Genomic DNA, 19,968 nt, shown 5'->3' with positions numbered 1-19,968 from the left:
CTTTATGATTCTGAATGCTTGACTTAGAGAAGGCCTACACAACTTTTTTAATTCGTAATGCATATCAGCTGGCAGGCTAGGGGTCATTCACAAATTATGTAAGGGCGTTTGAGTAATTATTCAGGCCTCCTTTTTTGTAAGACACTGTAAAGTTTTCTGTAGACCCCTCCTGTACGACTGCTGTTCGCAACGGGACGTCAAAATCGTCATCGGCGACATGAACGCTCTGGTAGGAAGGGAGGAAATGTATAGACCGGCAATCGGGCCAAACAGGCTGCATGCCGTATCGAACGGGGTATGGTAGCTCGAAGTACCTTTTTCCCCCGCAAGGATATCCACAAAGCCACCTGGAGATCACCTGACCAACACACAGAAAACCAAATCGATCACGTTCTAATCGACGGGAAATTCTTCTCCGACATTATCAACGTCCGCACGTACCGCAGTGCGAACATAGATTCGAACCACTACCTAGTTGCAGTATGTATGCGCTCAAAACTCGCGCATAGCACCCGTCGAAGTCGAACGCCGCGAACCAACATTGAGCAATTATGGGACGCCGGAGTTGCCAAGGACTACGCGCAGTAGCTGGAAGTTGCACTACCCACGGAAGAGCAGCTTGGCGCAGCTTCTCTTGAAGATGGCTGGAGGGACATCCGTTCCGCCATAGGTAGTACTCCTGCAGTGGCACTAGGTACTGCAATCCCGGACCGAAGAAATGACTGGTTTGACGGCGAATGCAAATTGTTAGTAGAGGAGAAGAATGCAGCACGGGCGAGAATGCTGCAACACCGCACGAGATTGAATGTGGAGCGATACAGACAAGCGCGGAACAGACAAAACTCGGTTTTCCGAAGGAAGAAGCGTCAGCAGGAAGACCGAGATCGCGAGGCGATGGAAAATCTGTACCGCGTAAACGACACACGGAAGTTCTACGAGAAGCTAAATAGTTCGCGCAAAGGCTACGTGCCGCAAGCCGATATGTGCAAGGACTTGGACGGTAACCTTCTCAGGAACGAGTGTGAGGTGATTGAGAGGTGGAAGCAGTACTATGACGAGCACCTCAACGGTGAAGCAGCAGAAAACGAAGGTGGCACGGTAATAGACCTTGGAGCACGCGCAGAATACGACACGCTACCGGCTCCTGATCTTCAAGAAATTGATGAGGAGATCGGTCGGCTGAAGAACAACAAAGCAACTGGTGTAGATCAACTACCAAGTAAGCTATTAAAATACGGTGGTGAAGCACTGGCTAGAGCGCTGAACTGGGTAATTGCCAAGATTTGGAAGGGGGAGATATTACCGGAGGAGTGGATGGAAGGTGTCGTATGCCCAATCTACAAAAAGAGCGACAAGTTGGACTGCTGCCGCCTACAAGGTAATCTCCCAAATTCTATGCCACCGCCTGTCACCATTTGCAAGAGAGTTCGTGGGTCAATACCAGGCTGGATTCATGGGTTCATATTTGCGATTCGGCAGGTTCTGCCGAAATGCCGCGAATACAGCTTGCCCACACATCATTTGTTCATCGATTTCAAATCCGCATACGACACAATCGATCGAGATCAGCTATGGCAGATTATGCACGAGTTCGGATTTCCGGATAAACTGACGCGATTGGTCAAGGGGACGATGGATCGAGTGATGTCCGTTGTTCGAGTATCGGGGACACTCTCGAGTCCCTTTGAATCTCGAAGGGGAAACGACAAGGTGATGGACTTTCGTGTCTGCTACTCAACATAGCGTTAGAAGGTGTGATCAGAAGAGCTGGGATAGACACGAGTGCCACGATCTTCACGAAGTCCATCCAGCTTCTTGGCTTCGCCGATGACATTGACATTATGGCATGGAACTATGAGACGATTACGGAAACGTACATCAGACTGAAGGCTGAAGCTAGGCGGATTGAACTTGCCATCAACGCATCAAAGACTAAATACATGAAAGGAAGAGGTTCTAGGGAAGACAATGTTAGCCTCCCACCCCGAGTTCAGATTGACGGTGACGAAATCAAGGTGGTCGATGAGTTTGTGTATTTGGCCTCACTGGTGACCGCCAAAAATGATACCAGCAGAGACATTCAAAGACGCATTATGGCAGGGAATCGTGCCTACTTTGGACTCCGGAGGACGCTCCGGTCGAATAAAATTCGCCGCCGCACGAAGTTGACTGTCTACAAGACGCTGATTAGACCGGTGGTCCTTTACGGCCACGAGACCTGGACTATGCTCGTGGAGGACCAACGCGTCCTTGGTGTTTTCGAACGGAAGGTGTTGCGTACCATCTACGGTGGAGTGCAGATGGATGACGGAGCGTTGCGGAGGCAAAGGAACGACGAATTGCACCAGCTGCTGGGAGAACCATCCATCGTTCACATTGCAAAAATTGGGCGACTACGGTGGACTGGGCACGTCGTAAGAATGCCGCACGACGACCCAGTGAAAATGGTTCTAGAAAGCGACCCAACAGGAAAAAAAAAGAAGAGGCGCGCAGGGGGCAAGGTGGATCGACCAAGTAGAAGGTGACCTGCGAACCCTTCGCAGGCTACGAGGCTGGTGAAGTGTGGCCATGGATCGAGTAGAGTGTAGACAACTTCTTCGGACAGCAGAGGACAACAAGGCCTTAGCCTGATTGGTAAGGTTAATAAGCAAGATTGATTTTGGCTCTTTCCTTTGAATATTAGGCTTGGATTTTGTTGAATAGACCTTCCTGAATCCATACGTCTAGTTAGATTTTTTAAAAGCACACCATTTTTGAAAAAACTGGGTTTAAATTCATAAAGTAGGTATTTTCATAGCTATTTGGGTTTCCTATTGAAAACAGAACGTGTTTTTTTATAAGAACTGTTACGTTTGTGGTATTCCACTTGATGGTTTATCCGGAATTTGTCAATACCCAAAAATCAATTGCTGTATCCTATTCATCTTCATTATAACCAATGTTCCTCCTTGAAGAAATACAAAAACTTATGCGCCAAATGTCTTGTTTATGACCCGAGTGTTACACATAATAAAGTCAACATTTGTGGCATTAGTGCCAAAAATCACGGCTTCAAAGAAGTGTAAGGCTAAAGCGAAGGCTAAGAAAAAATGTTAGCGTTTGAAATATACGGTTTCGTTTATATGTTTTTTTGACGTAGAACTAGGGGAATTTACGTATTCTCGTCAATCTAAGCAGCGTCTGCACTTCTACTACCATTTTCTCAGCGTCACGCACATATATGATGTGTCTGTTTGTTTACATTCATCTGCTGCTTGCTTCTCTATCCATTCCAATCGACAGAATTTTTCAAAACGTTTTGAAAGCGTTTTTACAACGCTCCAAACTTCTCAGGTGAGTGTGACTATTGTCGGCAGCCTCTTTTTCTTCGGCAACCTTCCCATTAGAACTGCGTGTTAACCAGCTGTTCTATTATCGGCAACTCGAAATCAACCCCATTTTGTAGTGCGTATGCTTTATTTGAAGAAAAATGTAGCATTACTGGATTGGTCGATCGTTCAAATATAATCAGATTGAAGCTGAAAGGCTAAACAATCGTTTGGACACATTCAGGGAAGTGCGTTGATGGGAAAACATAGTGAAATTAACGTTTAAATTTAGGTTGCCGAAAACAGTCAATGGGTGCCGAAGCCAACATTTACCCTACGTCTTTGTCGACTATACTGGGGTGCAAATCAAAAAAATGTGTGGTGAAATAGTGTTAGGTTTTGAACGCTTGTAACTTTGTCACTGTTTTCATGAAATAAGCCTTTTCCCAAATCCAGTCATCATAATCGCGTACCACTTGGTTACACATCGTTCTGAAAATATATAAAACAGCGCTGCTGTCGCGCTTCTGCTCATTACCGCTTCGGATGGCTTGGCACTTGGTCCTGCAGTAAGCAGGAGCAAGTCAGTGGTTAAAGGTGACGTGGGTCTCGTTCAACTAAGGAGCAGTTCATTAACTACGAGCCGGGGGGAGGGAGTGGGGCAAGAGTCCCAAAAAATGTCTACGTAGTTAATGAACAGCCCCTAATACGAAACGCGAAAAATTTATTTATGCAAAACAGCCCCCTCTCCTCTCCCCTATAACTACAACCTGAAAAAACATGGACTTTAACGATCACTTTTTTCCGGGCAATAATTGTTGAGCAAACTACAATGTAGTAAAAAAAATTTTAACTCCGTTAATTTTTTTACCCAACTACTGCCCAGAGAGCTTCGAATTTGAGAAAAAAATCGCTCACAATATTTTGATGTTATTCTGTGGGTGATTTACCATCTGGTGCCTCTATATATGCAATTAGATAAACATCGAAAGTTCATCCTTTTTTACATATTCTGCACAAAAGATACTTTTTGCCCCGCTCCATTTATAAAAAAAAACAGTGGGAAATCCTGTAAGGGGCGGGGCTTAGAAAGTATTTTTTGTGCAGAATATGTCAAGAAGGAGCTACGTCGGATGTTAACCCAAATCACATAATATATGTGGATCTCGATCGTCAAAAATCGACCCCATTTAAGTGATTTCAAGTGGTATAGAAAAACATCGATCTGTCAAATTGATTATACCAGCTATGTAAAATCAAGAGCCACATGTGAAAAGGGCATACAAGCTTTATGTAAACAAACCTTTATAGGCCCTTTTCTCGCCAACCGAGGGTCGCCCACGCAAACCAGCAATATCATCGGGAAGGGGAAAGTGTCCCCTACCCGGCGATGTTAAAGGTTTGCGTTGGTGTCATATGGGTGGCGAGAAAAGGGCATAAGAAGGTTTGTTTACAAAAAGCTTGTTTGCCCTTTTCACATGTTGTTCTGGAAATGAGAAATGGAATCAAGGGGATAGTCAATTCTATTAAAATAATAATAACTTGGTTTATAATTCTATGACTAGCACTTCTAAACTTATGTTTTTGTACATCGTTAACTATATACGTCCTTTATTTATAACTGTATAACTGGATCTAACAAATTCATCACAAATTGCTTCACACAGCAAAACGTATATTGTGCATTTAAATTTTTTTTTACCGTTATTTTATGCGATTACCTGCCCCCCAACTATTAATTCTGAAATGTCATTGTAAGCTCCCATATGTTAACTGTTTACAGTCAAATTTTGAAAGTGATACGTATTGTTTTTATGTAGCTATGGCAAAAATGTGGGGAAACTCCACGCGAATACTTGTTTAATTCTTCTAATTCAAAACTTGCGCTAGTATATTTTTTCTATTTTATTTCTGTAAACTTAGAAGAAGAATGTATGTACAATTTTTTTCGTTTAACTTTTTCTTATTGTTTGGAACCAATTACATCAACCTTTGAATTCATTTGGATTCGTAGGGGGGAAAATATGACTGCGCAAATTAGTAGTTTACTGCATACATTTTGAAGTCCAGAGAGAAGCAGCATAATTTTGCAGCCAGTGGTCCGGTTTATGTTGAAAATACGCTGTGTTTTGAGGTGACCAACGTTCCATTCGCTGTAATACCCAAGGATTCAACCCTCCATATGTTTCTCAACTGCGGCCTATTTCAAACTTTTGCTCGATGGGGTTTCACAAAGATCTACTCCAATATTACTTTGTACTAAAAAATGAGGAAAGATTGATCTAAAGGGAAAAGGAGGGGTGAAACAGGATCCTAGCAAACTTTGTTCGACCACTATGCCTAGGGTCCCAGGCGAAGACTCCCAGCTAGCTGTCTCAAAGTTAGCAAGCACTACTTATAGTACAAACGAAAGTAATCGTTTGGTTATATTTAACGTAGGGTTAGTTTACTAACTTTGAACTAGTGGTACAATTTTTTGCCCATAGGCCTAAATCAAATATGAAATATATTTTCAAATTAAACATATGTTCGAACCATGTATCGTAAAATAAAAAGTGAAAATAATACAAAAATGTGTAATTTAAACCTGATGAATGTGGGAATTTAAGATAGGGCCAATTCGAGCCCCAATAGGGCCTAAAACTTGCACACTTACCCTAGTTTTATTTCTAGCTTTTTCCGAACAAATTCGATTTTTAATGTAAACGTTAATATCCATCAACAGAACATTTCGTTCTGAAATCATAGGGTTAACTACCCCATTTTCGGCCTATTGAGCACAACCCGCACTTAGTCTTTCTTAATCTAGCGCAGTTTGGCACCAAACGGAATGTTATTATTACTGATGGTTCCAACTTTACTCACCTTTCCGTACGTACCGTAAGATTTGATAAAGAGAAACTAATCGTTGAGATATTGTCAAAAGTCTAACACTGCCTTTGACTCCAAACTCGGCCTATGGATTTTAAACTCGACCTAACGCATTGAAACGCCATTGAAACGCCAATGAATTCACTTTGGCCTATCGGATGAAGACAAAACATGATTCGGTCGGAGCGCTTCTTTCGTTTTTGGGAATAATGGGTGCAAACCTTCATATCACGCGTTCTCATTGACTTGGTTCGGTAACTTATTAACTAAAGTATCGTACCAAACGCATAATTGACTTGTTATCTCTGAAATCATGAATTTATTTGAAGTTTTCTGCTCGATAGGCCCAAAATGGGCGATTAGGCCGAAGTGGTTCTCTACCCTACCACTATGTTTTTCTACCGAGCTTGGCTGTGCAAATCTCGGCAAAAAAAAGTTTTACTGAGATCTCAGCAAACATTTCACTTCTTTGCTGAGATTCAGCTAAGCAGTATCCGAGACTCAGAAATCAAATGTCACTTTTGCTGAGATCTCTTATTTTGCACAGCCGAGCTCGGTAGAAAAATCTAAGTGTGTTATATTCATAAGTTGACTTACTAAATGCACAGTGAAAAATATTACTGATTAATAACGCTTTTGATTCGCTTCTGACCGACTTGAAAATCCTAGTTAAAAAATCCTTTGATGAGCCCCCCGTAAAGCAAGTCGAAATAAAGAATGGCCGCATTACCTTGATAATATATAAAGCGTCTTTTTGGCCACTCTGTAACTCCTTACTCCTAATTCCCATCAGCAAACGTCAGTCTGTGCGTGAAACATGGTGGACATTTCCACTCCTATGAAAATCCCATAAGATACTGTCAAGCTTTGCGTGAAGAGACGGCGCTTCACTGGTAGGGGAAGGAGGGGCATAGTAAACAGGTTGGCATAGTGAGCTTCCTGTGCTTTAACCTTGGATTTCTTATGGTTCGACACAAATGAATTGGTCATGAATCATTGCAAAGGTGATATTGAACCTACTACCAATTAATTTGTTTCGAATAATTAGAGGTTTATGACTAGAGGGCGGGATGTTCATTATGCCCCACCTGTTCACTATGCCCTTTTTACCTCTACCATGGTGGAGTAAAGAGATAATACAAAGTTCGCTAGATTTCGTGCACAGATTGACAGATGTTTATGAGATTTACCATAGAAGTAAAGAGTTGCAATGCAGATTCATCGAAAAACGTCATTGCTTACTGAGCATGCAACCATATATCTGCTTCTCTTTCATAAGAGCCAATGTCGCAAACGTAAACAATTACCTTTTCCGCTAATTTTTCGAGAATGAAAAACCACTCAAGTAAACCACCACGATCATTTTGTAGAGGGAGAGTCCTCCTATCTGATAGAATTGGTAGCTTACATGGATTGATTTGAACTACGAGAAATTTACGAAAGAAGTCATTGTTTACGTTGTCACCATTGGTCCTTGTGAACGCTGAGTGTCGATGTTATGAAAATTTTATTTTGACAGATCGATGGCCAAATATACGGTATAACTGATATAGTTGGCCATCGATCTGTCAAAATAAAATTTTCATAATATCGACACTAAGCTTTCACAAGGACCAATGGGGACAACGGCATGAGGCAACACAAAAAAGAGGCCAAATTTTAGTCAGTTATTTTTCATGAAGTTCCACATATGTTATGTGATTTGTGTGATGCCTCTGCTTTGAAGGTTGATACATATTTTTATTTATCGTGAAAATTAATTCCATAATTCTAATTATTTGAAGGTTTAGAAGAGTTTTTACAAATAATTGTCATAGGTAGGGCAAGGTGGGGTATAAGGCGTCCAGGGTTATTATGACCAACAGCATTTTTTCTCGTACTATTCAAAGACAAGTTGATATAAAAAGTCTCCCAGGTGCTAGTTCAGCAGCTCTTGTAGTGATTCTGGGTGAAAACCAATTAAATTTGATTTGAAAAACACGTAAATATGTACCGTTGATCATATTATCTCATGGCACGTATTACGCTACCTTGCCCTATAACAATTTAGATATTCTGTAATAATTTCGATCAAAAAAATAATGGGATTTGTCGATTTTGTCAGTTTCTTGTTTTTGACAGCCTAAAATTTGAGAAAGGGCTGACAAAATCTACAAAGTATAATGGATTTCGGCTCAGCAAAGCTTATACATTAATTGTAAAATTAGACTATGAATTAATCTAGCTCTAATCTAAGCTAAACTTGCCTTTTTAGCCTTATCTTCTCCAGAATCTATAATAATATTCAAAGTTCAGTGCCATTTGAGCACCATTTAAATTATTTCGGAAATATTTTCGGTCCAGAGCTACGTGTTGCTACGTTCTCGGGACACGATGAATAAAATATCGACAAAACAGAAAAATCTTGCTCTTCATTCAAACACTGAAATGGAAATGTTATGTTAACAAAGCGAGAAATATAATCAAACAAGCAAACAGATCAAGTTTATAGAAAATCAGCACATTTTTCACGCCATCACACCTACACCTACAGGAAGAAACCCTGCCGCTTTGGTTTCCTGAAGTTGCTGGTGAAAGTTCAATTTCGAGTCAAAATAAGCCCCAGTTTCCCCGCATATTCCGCAGCAACCCCCCTCGATAGCGTTTGGATTCGAAAGATATGATCCTTGACAAGCGATAACCTGCGGAGAAACTGTTACGAATTTCCTATCGGAATTATTTATCGTTCCCATTGTCAGCGACAAGCTCTCGTGGGAACAACAATCTCCTGTCTCCGAGAAGGTAAAACCGAAGCATCATCAGCCGTAGGTACTTAGCTATGCAGTGAAGAAAAGGCCGGTCCCAGGTGGAGGCAGAAATTAATTTGTTTCGAAACATGAGAATATCCATTAATTTCGTTCTAACTCATGTTCCTCGCAAGGAACGACACACCCATACTCGCAAATTCCCACCAAATATCTCACACCCACAACAAAGCAGCTTACCGATAATAGCTAAAGCATGGCTCCCCCGTGTTCACCATTCGAAAACGAGCGACATTATCTAAATATAAACAACGGGAAGTAAATTAGGAAAATTAATTATTTATTGCCACCCGCTTCACTCCCGTAATGTTCAGATACCGTGCGTCTCCACCAGATCTGCCAAACTCGTTTGGTTTTACCGTTCGTAGGTAGGAGCGAAGCACATCAACTAACTTCCCTGCTTGATCAATGGCTGCGCTCAGAGCAAGCAGAGTGGCAGACGATGGCAATCATCGAGGGAAATTAGATTACAAAGCAGTAGCAATAGCAACGAGAATATAGGAATCCTAGCAAACGCGTGCGAGTCGATTTTACCGTGCACACAAACATACACACATACTCACACACACACACACAGGCGCGCAAAACGAGCAGATGCGTCAAGATTTGTAATTTATTATTCATTCCCACTGATAATATTATGCGTGGCTCCAGAAGTATTTGTGTTCACTCTGCCACGGGGAGAAAATGGCGCTTCCAGATTCGTTTGGCACGATTTGGGAAGCGATTTTCCGGCTCACAACTGCAATATCAATGGATAATTTCAAATTGCGGCCAACACTACTATTTTCTGGTATTTTCGGGGAAATACAAATAAAATAAATAAACTTGCAAAATTGTTCCATACCAGTAACGAACGCATATTTTATACAAAAAGCACAAACACTTCGTTGCTAGTTACACAGTAAAATTTCATTCGTTACCGGGGAAACACTTCCGCTGAGGCATTTGGCACACGTTGGGTAATATCCTGAAAACTTAGGCTTAGCCTGATAATAATGCAAAGATATGGGGCCGTAACAAGCTAACTCCCTGTCCTGGTACAATCAGAGGCCCGTAGTAGATTGGCCCACAGCTTAGAGTAAGCCCACAGTTATATGGGAGACATGTTTTATCATATTGTTCAACCGACCAACCCCCAGATTTGCGCCATTAGGTGAGGAAAAAACTCTCTGAAAACTGGTGCGTTTGATAGCAAACTCTATTAAGCTCAGAACTTCAGCACTATAAGGAACGTAAACTATAAGGAACAACTATGCTCAAGACAGCATCACAATTCAAGTTAGTATTATGGAGATATTCATTCTTGAATTTATATGTGCATTTTGTTCGTATATTACAACACAATTCAGACAGCTAACGATTACCACTAAAAAATATAAAAGTTCATTCACTAGATTACCACTAAAAAAATAAAAGTTCATTCAAAGTGTTTATTGTTACTTCATACGTTAAGCAGGAACGTACCCCTCCTAGACGTCAGGCGTTGGATTGTGAATACTATTATGGAAGCCTGGCAGCAGGAATGGTTCCAGTCGCGGACCACTTTCCTGAGGAAGATCAAGGAAACCGTACGCTCCTGGCTGGACAGCCAAAAGTACAAGGACCAGCGGATTATCTCAAGACTCCGGGCCGGCCATGCGAGGATTTCCTGTAATTTCGGTGGGACACCTTTCTGCAAGGTTTGTTCAATTTGCAGCATCCCCGCCTCGGTGGAATACGTGCTGTGTATCTGTCCGGAGTTCCAGAAGCTACGCGAACAACATGGGCTCCCGGGAGAACGTGAGTAATCTGCTTGGTAACGACCCCTCGACGTTGGCTGCGCTGTTCGCCTTTCTAAAGGACGCCCACTTGTATAATCAAATCTAGCCCCCCGTCGGTGGTTGCACTGTTCGTGTTTTCCTCACCTTTCTATTTTTTCTGCCGTCGGGGTTTCTCCACCAGACGGGGAACTGTCTTCTGCTGTGAAGGTACCTAGGTACCTTGTTCGCGCACCCAGTCCTCACCACAACTCCGATGTAATCCTCACTTTACATTAAGTTTTTAAAATGTTGTCTGTCTCATTCGTTGGGTAATCAGAGCCAGTTATACCATAGAGGTAACTCTAAGACTAGTAGGTCCCGAAGAAACGTGCTCAACTTTTTGGCTCAGCTCTGGTACTATCTTCGGTCCCAAGCTAATCGATGCACCCCTCGAAACATAGGAAAATCCACGAACCCCTCATTTTATCTGTCAAACTTTCATAGAGAATCAAAACAAACATTGCGTAGCAATAGAATTTTGACTAGAATGGAGTACGTTAATCGTTTGCTTGGAACCAATAGGCTAGTCAAGTAGTGAGCCAATTTAAAATCGTTAGTTTCGTATTGATTGTTGGTTATACGTCACGTTAATGTCAAATTGAAATCTATTTTTTTGAGGCAGGATCTAGCCTGACCATCTACTATATAACGTGATGAACTAGCCTACGGCTAAAAATCACGATAATAAAGACAAACAAAAACTTCATACGTGAAGTTTACGATTTTCAGAGTTGAGAGCAAATGCTATATTAATATCAACATTAAGCTTTATTGCGGTAATTTTTAAACAAGAAAAAATTGTGAAGAAGATAGATTGATAGTTTCGCTAGAGTACGGCAGTTTGAAAATTGAACAGAAGTTGAAATTGAGCGAAGGGCCATAGCGATTAGTGACGTCTAACGCACGCACACTAGCGGCATCGCCTTATAAAGATGTCTGACTTATAGTCGCTATATTCATAGTCTGGCGGAAAGAATCTCGCGAACCAATTGAGCTGTTAAATAGCGGAACAAATCGAGCAAATCACGACCAACAACAGAAAAGAGCACATCAGTTATTGCGAACAAAACTTCGTAAACCCTTTTCTCGTGACTCAAGGCTCGCCTACGCAAACTAACACCATATTTGGGTTGGCAAAAGTTTCCCCTATTCGATGATGCCGGTAATTTGCGTTCGATCGACGAGGAAAGAATAATCATAGTTTTGTTTATAAAAGCTCATAGTACCTTTTAAATTGTTGGTCTAAAATATATTGAATTGGTTCCGCTTTATGATATATCGAAATTCTATCCGCCAGACTATACATAGTCTGACTAACCTAAAAAATGTATGAAATAAGATCTGCCTAAATGAGTTTGACAGCGATTTGTTAAGTATTTTCCTCAGATTTGCACCAATACAACAGGACGTGAAAATCTCTATTAATGTGACAGTACTAATCAAACGCACACTCCTTTACCTTGCTCATTCATCTATGGATGAGGGGATTTGAGGTATGGCCTGTGGATTTGAGGGCATACCTAAAATCCCCTCATCCATCAATGCAAGGTAAAGTAGTTTGCGTTTGATTAGTACTGTCGCATTAATGGCCCTTCGCTCAATTTCAACTTCTGTTCAATTTTCACACTGCGACGATCTAGCGGAGCTATCAATCTATCCTCTTCAGAACTTTTTCTAGCTAATAAATTATCGCACTTAAGCTTCAGGGGCCTCCCTTAGCTCAGTCGGTAAACGCGCAGCTACAAAGCAATACCATGCTGGAGGTGGTTGGGTTCAATTCCCGGTCCGGTCTAGGAATTTTTCGGGTTGGAAAATTTCTCGACTTCCCTGGGCATAGAAGTATGATTGGACTTGCCACACAATTATACCAATGCAAAAATGGTACAGGCATCGAAAGCTCTCTTTTTTTTAACTCTTTATTTGTTCCAAATTCAAAATAAATTACATTTCATTTTTAACCTAGGTGCTCCAGTTACTGCAGTAACGTATCAGCCTTAATTGTTATGATATATATCTAAGTGTTTACATTGTTCATGTCTTGGCAATTCAGTATTTTAAACAGGTTTTTTAACCTGCATGTCAGTATATCAATTGATATCTTAAAACTAAAAACTAAAACTAAATCTTATCTAAGTATAAAGGGAATTAATCGTTGCAATTGAGGATTGCAACGATTTTTGCCTGAAATTATTCATTATTTTGTTGGACATTTGTTCTAAAGTCTCAACATTCGAAATTCTATGTACCTCAGTAGTACTGTACCAGGGAGGCAACTTCAAAATCATTTTCAGAACTTTGTTCTGAATCCTTTGAAGTGCTTTTTTCCTGGTAGTGCAACAACAAGACCATATTGGCACAGCGTAAAGCATGGCCGGTCTAAAAACTTGTTTAAATATTAGAAGTTTATTCGTCAGGTAAAGTTTGGATTTCCTGTTTATAAGAGGATACAAACATTTAATATATTTGTTACATTTGGCTTGAATGCCCTCAATGTGATCTTTAAAAGTTAATTTTTAGTCAAGTATTAATCCAAGATATTTCACTTGGTTTGACCAGGAAATTGGAACTCCGTTCATAGTGACTATGTGACTACTACAAGGTTTCAAAAACGAAGCTCTAGGCTTGTGTGGAAATATTATAAGTTGAGTTTTGGAAGCGTTGGGAGAAATCTTCCATTTTTGTAAATAAGAAGAGAAAATATCTAAGCTTTTCTGCAGTCTGCTGCAAATAACACGAAGACTTCTTTCTTTAGCGGAAATGCCTGTGTCATCAGCGAACAAAGATTTGTGGCAACCCTGAGGCAAATCAGGGAGGTCCGAAGTGAAAATGTTATACAATATAGGCCCAAGAATGCTACCCTGAGGAACTCCTGCTCTAACAGGTAGTCGATTAGATTTGGAATTTTGATAATTTACCTGCAGAGTTCTGTCAGTTAAATAATTTTGAACTAATTTCATAATATAAAGTGGAAAATTAAACTTTTTAAATTTAGCAATCAAACCTTCATGCCAAACACTGTCGAATGCTTTTTCTATGTCTAGAAGAGCAACTCCGATTTGTTTGAACGAATTAAATTGGTAACTCTTAAGAGTTGATGAGTAGTTGAATGCCCATGGCGAAATCCAAACTGCTCATCTGCAAAAATTGAGTTCGTATTGATGTGAAGCATCATTCTGTTCAAAATTATCTTTTCAAAAAGTTTACTTATTGAAGAAAGCAAACTTATTGGACGGTAGCTAGAAGCTTCAGCTGGATTTTTATCCGGCTTCAAAATTGGAACAACTTTTGCATTTTTCCATTTATCAGGAAAGTATGCCAAATGGAAACATCTGTTAAATAATTTTACCAAGAAAGACAAGGTACTCTCTAGGAGTTTTTTGATGAGGATATAGAAAATTCCATCATCACCTGGAGCTTTCATATTTTGAAACTTTTTAGTTATAGACCTTACTTCGTCCAAATCAGTCCCCCAGGAATCATCAAAAATATTTTCCCGAGAGAAAATATTCAGAAAATCCCCAGCAACCTGATTCTCAATAGGACTAGTAAGACCCAAACTGAAATTATGGGAACTCTCGAATTGCTTAGCAAGTTTCTGAGTTTTTTTTTTCAAATTTGTGATCAAAATTTTACCACCTTCTTTAAGCGCTGGAATAGGCTTTTGAGGTTTTTTTTTTCAAAATTTTTGTGAGTTTCCAAAAGGGTTTGGAACTCGGGTCTAATTTAGAAATATTATTTTCAAAAGTTTTGTTCCTCAGGACAGAGAATTGCTTTTTAATTTGTTTTTGCAAATCCCGCCAGATAACCTTCATGGCAGGATCGCGTGTTCTTTGATATTGTCTCCTACGGACATTTTTAAGACGGATCAAGAGCTGAAGATCGTCGTCTATTGTAATTGAATCGAATTTAACCTCGCATTTTGGTACTGAGGCAGCTCTTGCTGCAACTATAGAAGTAGTCAGAGATTCAAGAGCATAATTAATTTCATCTTTGGTTTGCAAAGGAATGTTTGGATCGAAGTTATATTCCATAAATGTTCGATATTGCTCCCAATCAGCTCTATGGTAATTGAAAGTAGAGCTGTTGGGATTACAAGTTATTTCTTGGGATATTTCAAAAGTTCCTGGAAGGTGATCAGAACCGAAGTCAGCATGGGTAACCAGTTGGCTACAAAGTTGACATGAATCAGTTAAGACCAAATCAATAGTGGTGGGATTTCTTGCAGAAGAAAAGCATGTTGGGCTGTTTGGATATTGAATAGTGTAATAACCTGCAGAACAATCATCAAACAGAATATTACCATTGGAATTGCTTTGAGCATTATTCCATGAGCGGTGTTTTGCATTAAAATCACCAATAATGAAGAATTTAGTCGTATGATGGGTAAGTTTCTGGAGGTCACCCTTGAGAAAATTCTTTTTCTGGCCTACGCATTGGAATGGCAAATAGGCAGCTATAAACGTAAGTTGTCCAAATTTTGTTTCAACAGAAACTCCCAAAGTTTCAAAAACTTTGGTTTCAAATGAAGAAAGAATTTTATGTTTGATTCGTCTATGAATAATGATGGCAACGCCACCACAGGGTCCATCAAGACGATCATTTCTATAAATCAAGTAATTTGCGTCCTTCTTAACCTTATGGTCAGGTTTAAGGAACGTTTCAGTTATAACGGCAATATGCACGTTATGAACTCTCAAAAAGTTAAATAGCTCGTCTTCATTATCTTTAAGAGATCGAGCATTCCAATTTACAATATTTAATGCTTTAAAATCCATTACTAAATTTAAAAGTCATGACAATATTATTAGCAAATTTTACTCCAGTTTGAATAGCATCAAACATGGAGTTAGATTTAAGCATATCAGAAATCATGTCAATTAATGAATTCTGTAAAAATTCCATTTTAGGAGCAGTAATGCTTCATAAGTCAAAATTGTCAAAATTTCCGTTAGAACGTTGGTTAGTATTTTGATTTCTACCCGCTGCAATAGCAGCATAGGTAGCTCCATTAACTCGCTGAACATTGTTAGCAGCGAGGGGAGTAGGTACAGATGAAACATTTGAAGCAGGTGTGATATTTGTACCTACGGGTACGAATGTAGAATTTGTTCCTCGCTGACAGTTGTTAACAGCAGAGGAATTTGTACCTGGTTGGAAACGTGGAGCGTTTCCTACTTGACAGTTAGAACGAGATTGTAGGATCGCTTGCGAGTCTTACATTCCCAAAAATTGGATTTGTAGTTTTCACCACAACTTGAACATTTAAATTTCTTAGGATCTTCCTTCACAGGACAGTCGTCCTTTGCGTGAGAGGAATCACCACAATTCATGCATTTAGCTGGCATGTAACAATTTTTAGTTCCGTGACCTCATCCCTGGCACTTACGGCACTGAGTGAGGTTTTGGAAATTTCCTCCAGTCTTCCTGAAGTGTTCCCACTTCACTCGGACATGGAGCATAAGGCTAGCTTTTTCTAAGGCCTTAAGGTTGTTTAGTTCACTAGACTTGAAGTGAACTAAATAAAAATCATTAGAAATCCCGTTGCGCGAATCGCCAGAACGGGATTTCATTTTCATTTTGATTACTTGGAGTGGCACAACTCCAAGTAATTTTGCTAGTTCATCTTTGATCTGATCCAGGGATTCACCACTGGGCAGTCCTTTCATGACAACCTTGAACACACGTTCAGTTTTGGTGACGTAAGTAAAAAATTTGTGCATCTTCTCAGTAAGATACTTGAGAAGACATTTAAATCCGTCCAAGGTTTCAGCCAATACACGGCATTCACCCCGACGTCCAATTTGTAGAGAAAACTTAACTTTCACGAAGTTCAAAAGTTCCATGCGAAGAGCATGGAAATCGGAAGTGGTTATCACAATAGGGGGAATCTTTTCCTTCTTGGCATTAAGCCGGGAAAGTTTACTAGAATTTTTCTTGGATGATGGATCATTCTCATCATCCGTGAGCAAATCAAATTGATTACTCAAATTAATTTCTTCAGAAGGGGGGTCAAGAGTTTGCCCCTTTCTTTTGCGTTTAGGCGCCATGGCGGCAGTAAATTTTTATCCAAATCGACTTCCAAGCAGATTACTATAAGAATCTGAAGGATCGAAGAGGAATTTTCCAAATCGATATCCAAGAAGGATTACCTCGGGTAGGGTCCAAACAAGGATTGAAGAGGAATAAAGTTGAACAAGGTAGAAATTTTACAGATTGAGCACTGAAAAGTGCTGTTTAAATTTGTTGTAGCTTTAGGTAGTAGTAACACTTCCTTCAGCAAAAAGCAAATAGATCCGCACGGCAAGAGAGACGATGCGGACTGATCGAAAGCTCTCAATTAATAACTGTGGAAGTGCATCTAGAACACTAAGTTGAGAGCACGCAATAAGCTAATATGCGATATGCAATAAGCTTGAAATGCGACGAAGAAGAAGAACTTAAGCTTCATATTGATAGTATGCAAGTAACATTTTAACAGCCTTTTGGCTATCACTCTGATCTATTGTGGTTTTATAACAATCTGGTTTTAAAAATGAATTGATTGCAGCTCTCTATCCCTTTATAAAACTGTATAGTAAATCAATCACAAAACTGATCGGTATTGTTTTTATTGATGTCACGACAAAATACTCCATAAAGGTGTTTTATCATTACAAAATTAATTATACAACTATTTGGTTTCAAACGGGAACAAAAAGCTTATATTGTTTCTTTTTGGTGTCAATAAAGTGTATCACAAAAACCCCCCACTGTTTACAAATTAAACTAAAAAGATTGATCTGCCTAGAGACAGAGAAAAAATAAATCGACTGGTTCATTCAAACGTAGAATCACAAGGAAAGCTCGAAGAATAGTCGAGTAATAACTCTAGCGATGCTGTTGACGAAACGGAAAAGGAATCCAATCCCAGAACTTCCTGGGAGGCCCAGCTGCTCCGACTGAATCGGTTAGCAACAATAAAGCAGCCGAATGAGAAGAGTGGAGTGAATGCGGTTCACGCCCAAACTAACATTTTCAGCTTTATAAGCCAACTTTTCCAGCGCTGTGCTGTAAAGTAGTTGAAAAAAAGTTGCAGATACAGCTACAAGCAAAAGTTAACAAAATAGTTTTGAAGAGCGTTTACTCAACTTTTTCACAACCATTATTCAATTTGTCAGTCGCACTGAATAACAACAGCCAATAAACGCTAATGTAATTTTTATACACATGCTAATCAACTTTCAACTTGTAGTTGCAAAACAAAGCTAATAAAGTTAATGTGTTACTCATTTGATGGCTTCTACACAACCAACCACTCTTGCTGAATAACATACACTTCAAAAGTGTTTTTCAACAACTAAACAACCTGTACTCAGCTAATAAACTATGTTAGCGCTTCTGTGGAAGTGTTTTTACCGTCAGCTAGGTTTACAGCTTTCACTCTGCTCCTTTACAAAGCAGAAGTAACTAGTCGAGAAAATTGATTCATGTGCACTATTATAAAGCCTCTACTCAGCGATTTTGTTGTAGAAGGGCATGTTGATTTTTTTTTACATCAGTTCAAAGTGTTGGCGTAGCACAGTTGGTAGTGTCAAGGTTTGCCAAGGTTTGTGGTCGTCTCGAGTTCGATTTCAGGTTCCCGGTGCAGGGTAATAATTTGGTGGTGTGCTTGTAAATAATTTCGACTAATTTGATTCACCGCAAAACAAACTCAAATAATTCCTCCATTAAAAAAAGCATAAACAATATTTAACCCGGTTTCAAGAGAAAGCTGTGTAGTGATATGATAATTGGATAACCGGGAAAAGGTTGAATAAGCGCCTTTCAAGTCCACACACAACTAAACAGCAGGATAACAGCTGTATAGAGGTCTTTACCATCGTTAGTATTAGTGAGCAGTTTCACTAATCCATGCATTTTACTGGTTGAAAATAAAAACAAACCACTGTCAAGTCGAACACTTTGACAGCTGATTTCGTGGTTGAAAATAATAAACAAATCGATTTTACACGGCTTCACTAGCAAGGTTGTATTAGTGAGATCTAGCGGCGAGAAGTCAATAGAAGCGTTAATGGATATGCAATAAGAGCTTGTCCCAACCGTCCCAACAGCCATAAGTAGCTGATTAAGTTGGCCAGATTTGCTTGTATAGAGGTAGAGTTAAAGGTTGGCTCATATGGTACAACGTTTGAATACAGCTTGAGGCTGTATAAATGAAATGAGTAAAGCGTTTACATTGGGAAAATTGTTAGTTGGGGAAACTCTCATATTAGACGCTTAAAGTTGACGGGAATACACAAAATATTGTGAATAGTTTTTGCGTCACGTTCTGAATAAAAACAGATTAGCCTTCTCCAGAAATTGCATGTCGATGATGGTTCGAATAACATTCATCCATGTGTCAAACTGGGACTGCGGAAAACTGCCGACAGGAATCTTCAGAAGCTGTCAGTCAGCTGCCTTCCGAACCCTAGCAGCGGTTTCATTCGGCAAAAGGGTCAACTGTTCCAAAAATTCCAAGCATTTTTGCCGCGCACATAAACTTCATCGCATCATCCGGGAGAAGGGAAACTGTTGAAAATCGTTTCAATAGGAATTTTCCGATGTTATAATTCTCCACCGACGGCAATAAAACGCAATATTCGGTTTTGGGAGAATATAATGTTCCTGTAAGATGCAGGACATTTGTGATCAATATTAGTTATCAATTTTGTGTTTCATAAAAGTATCAATTAAATTCAGTATTTGTGCCTTATAGATGTAAGTTTAGATTGTAATTTTAGCCGGTAAGACTTACGTTTAGTTCCTTTAGCATATAACTCCCGGCTGGGATTTAAGTGGGTTCTCGACCTGATTATTGTGGTTGTCCTAATGGTAATAGAGTTTAGCGTTTGTTGTGTTTATTACTGTACCTATGTATGACCTTACCGATTGGTTTCGTAGGGTAAGATTAATATGGTTTAATCTTCTCGTGACCTTTGAAACGCAATTGACGGCAATATCCTACATAATTAAGTAGATTAATAGTAATTTTCGAGGAAACAATGTAGTTTAAGTTTCTCACCGATTGTAGTGTCTAATAGAATTGCGGCACTACTGCAAAGCTGGTGTTATTGTTGTGGGTAACCTAATTATAACTAATAGCAATTAAGTTTCGTTTAAGATAGTTTTAAGTGATCTCAGCTTACCGGCTCAAACAATTTC

Source organism: Ochlerotatus camptorhynchus, unplaced genomic scaffold (assembly GCF_037179485.1).
Source record: "Ochlerotatus camptorhynchus isolate MF236.1 unplaced genomic scaffold, CSIRO-AGI_Acam_v1.1 ptg000392l, whole genome shotgun sequence".
Classification (NCBI taxonomy): Eukaryota; Metazoa; Arthropoda; class Insecta; order Diptera; family Culicidae; genus Ochlerotatus; species Ochlerotatus camptorhynchus.
The sequence above is the reverse complement of the archived record's forward strand: the minus strand, read 5'-3'. Positions refer to the sequence as shown.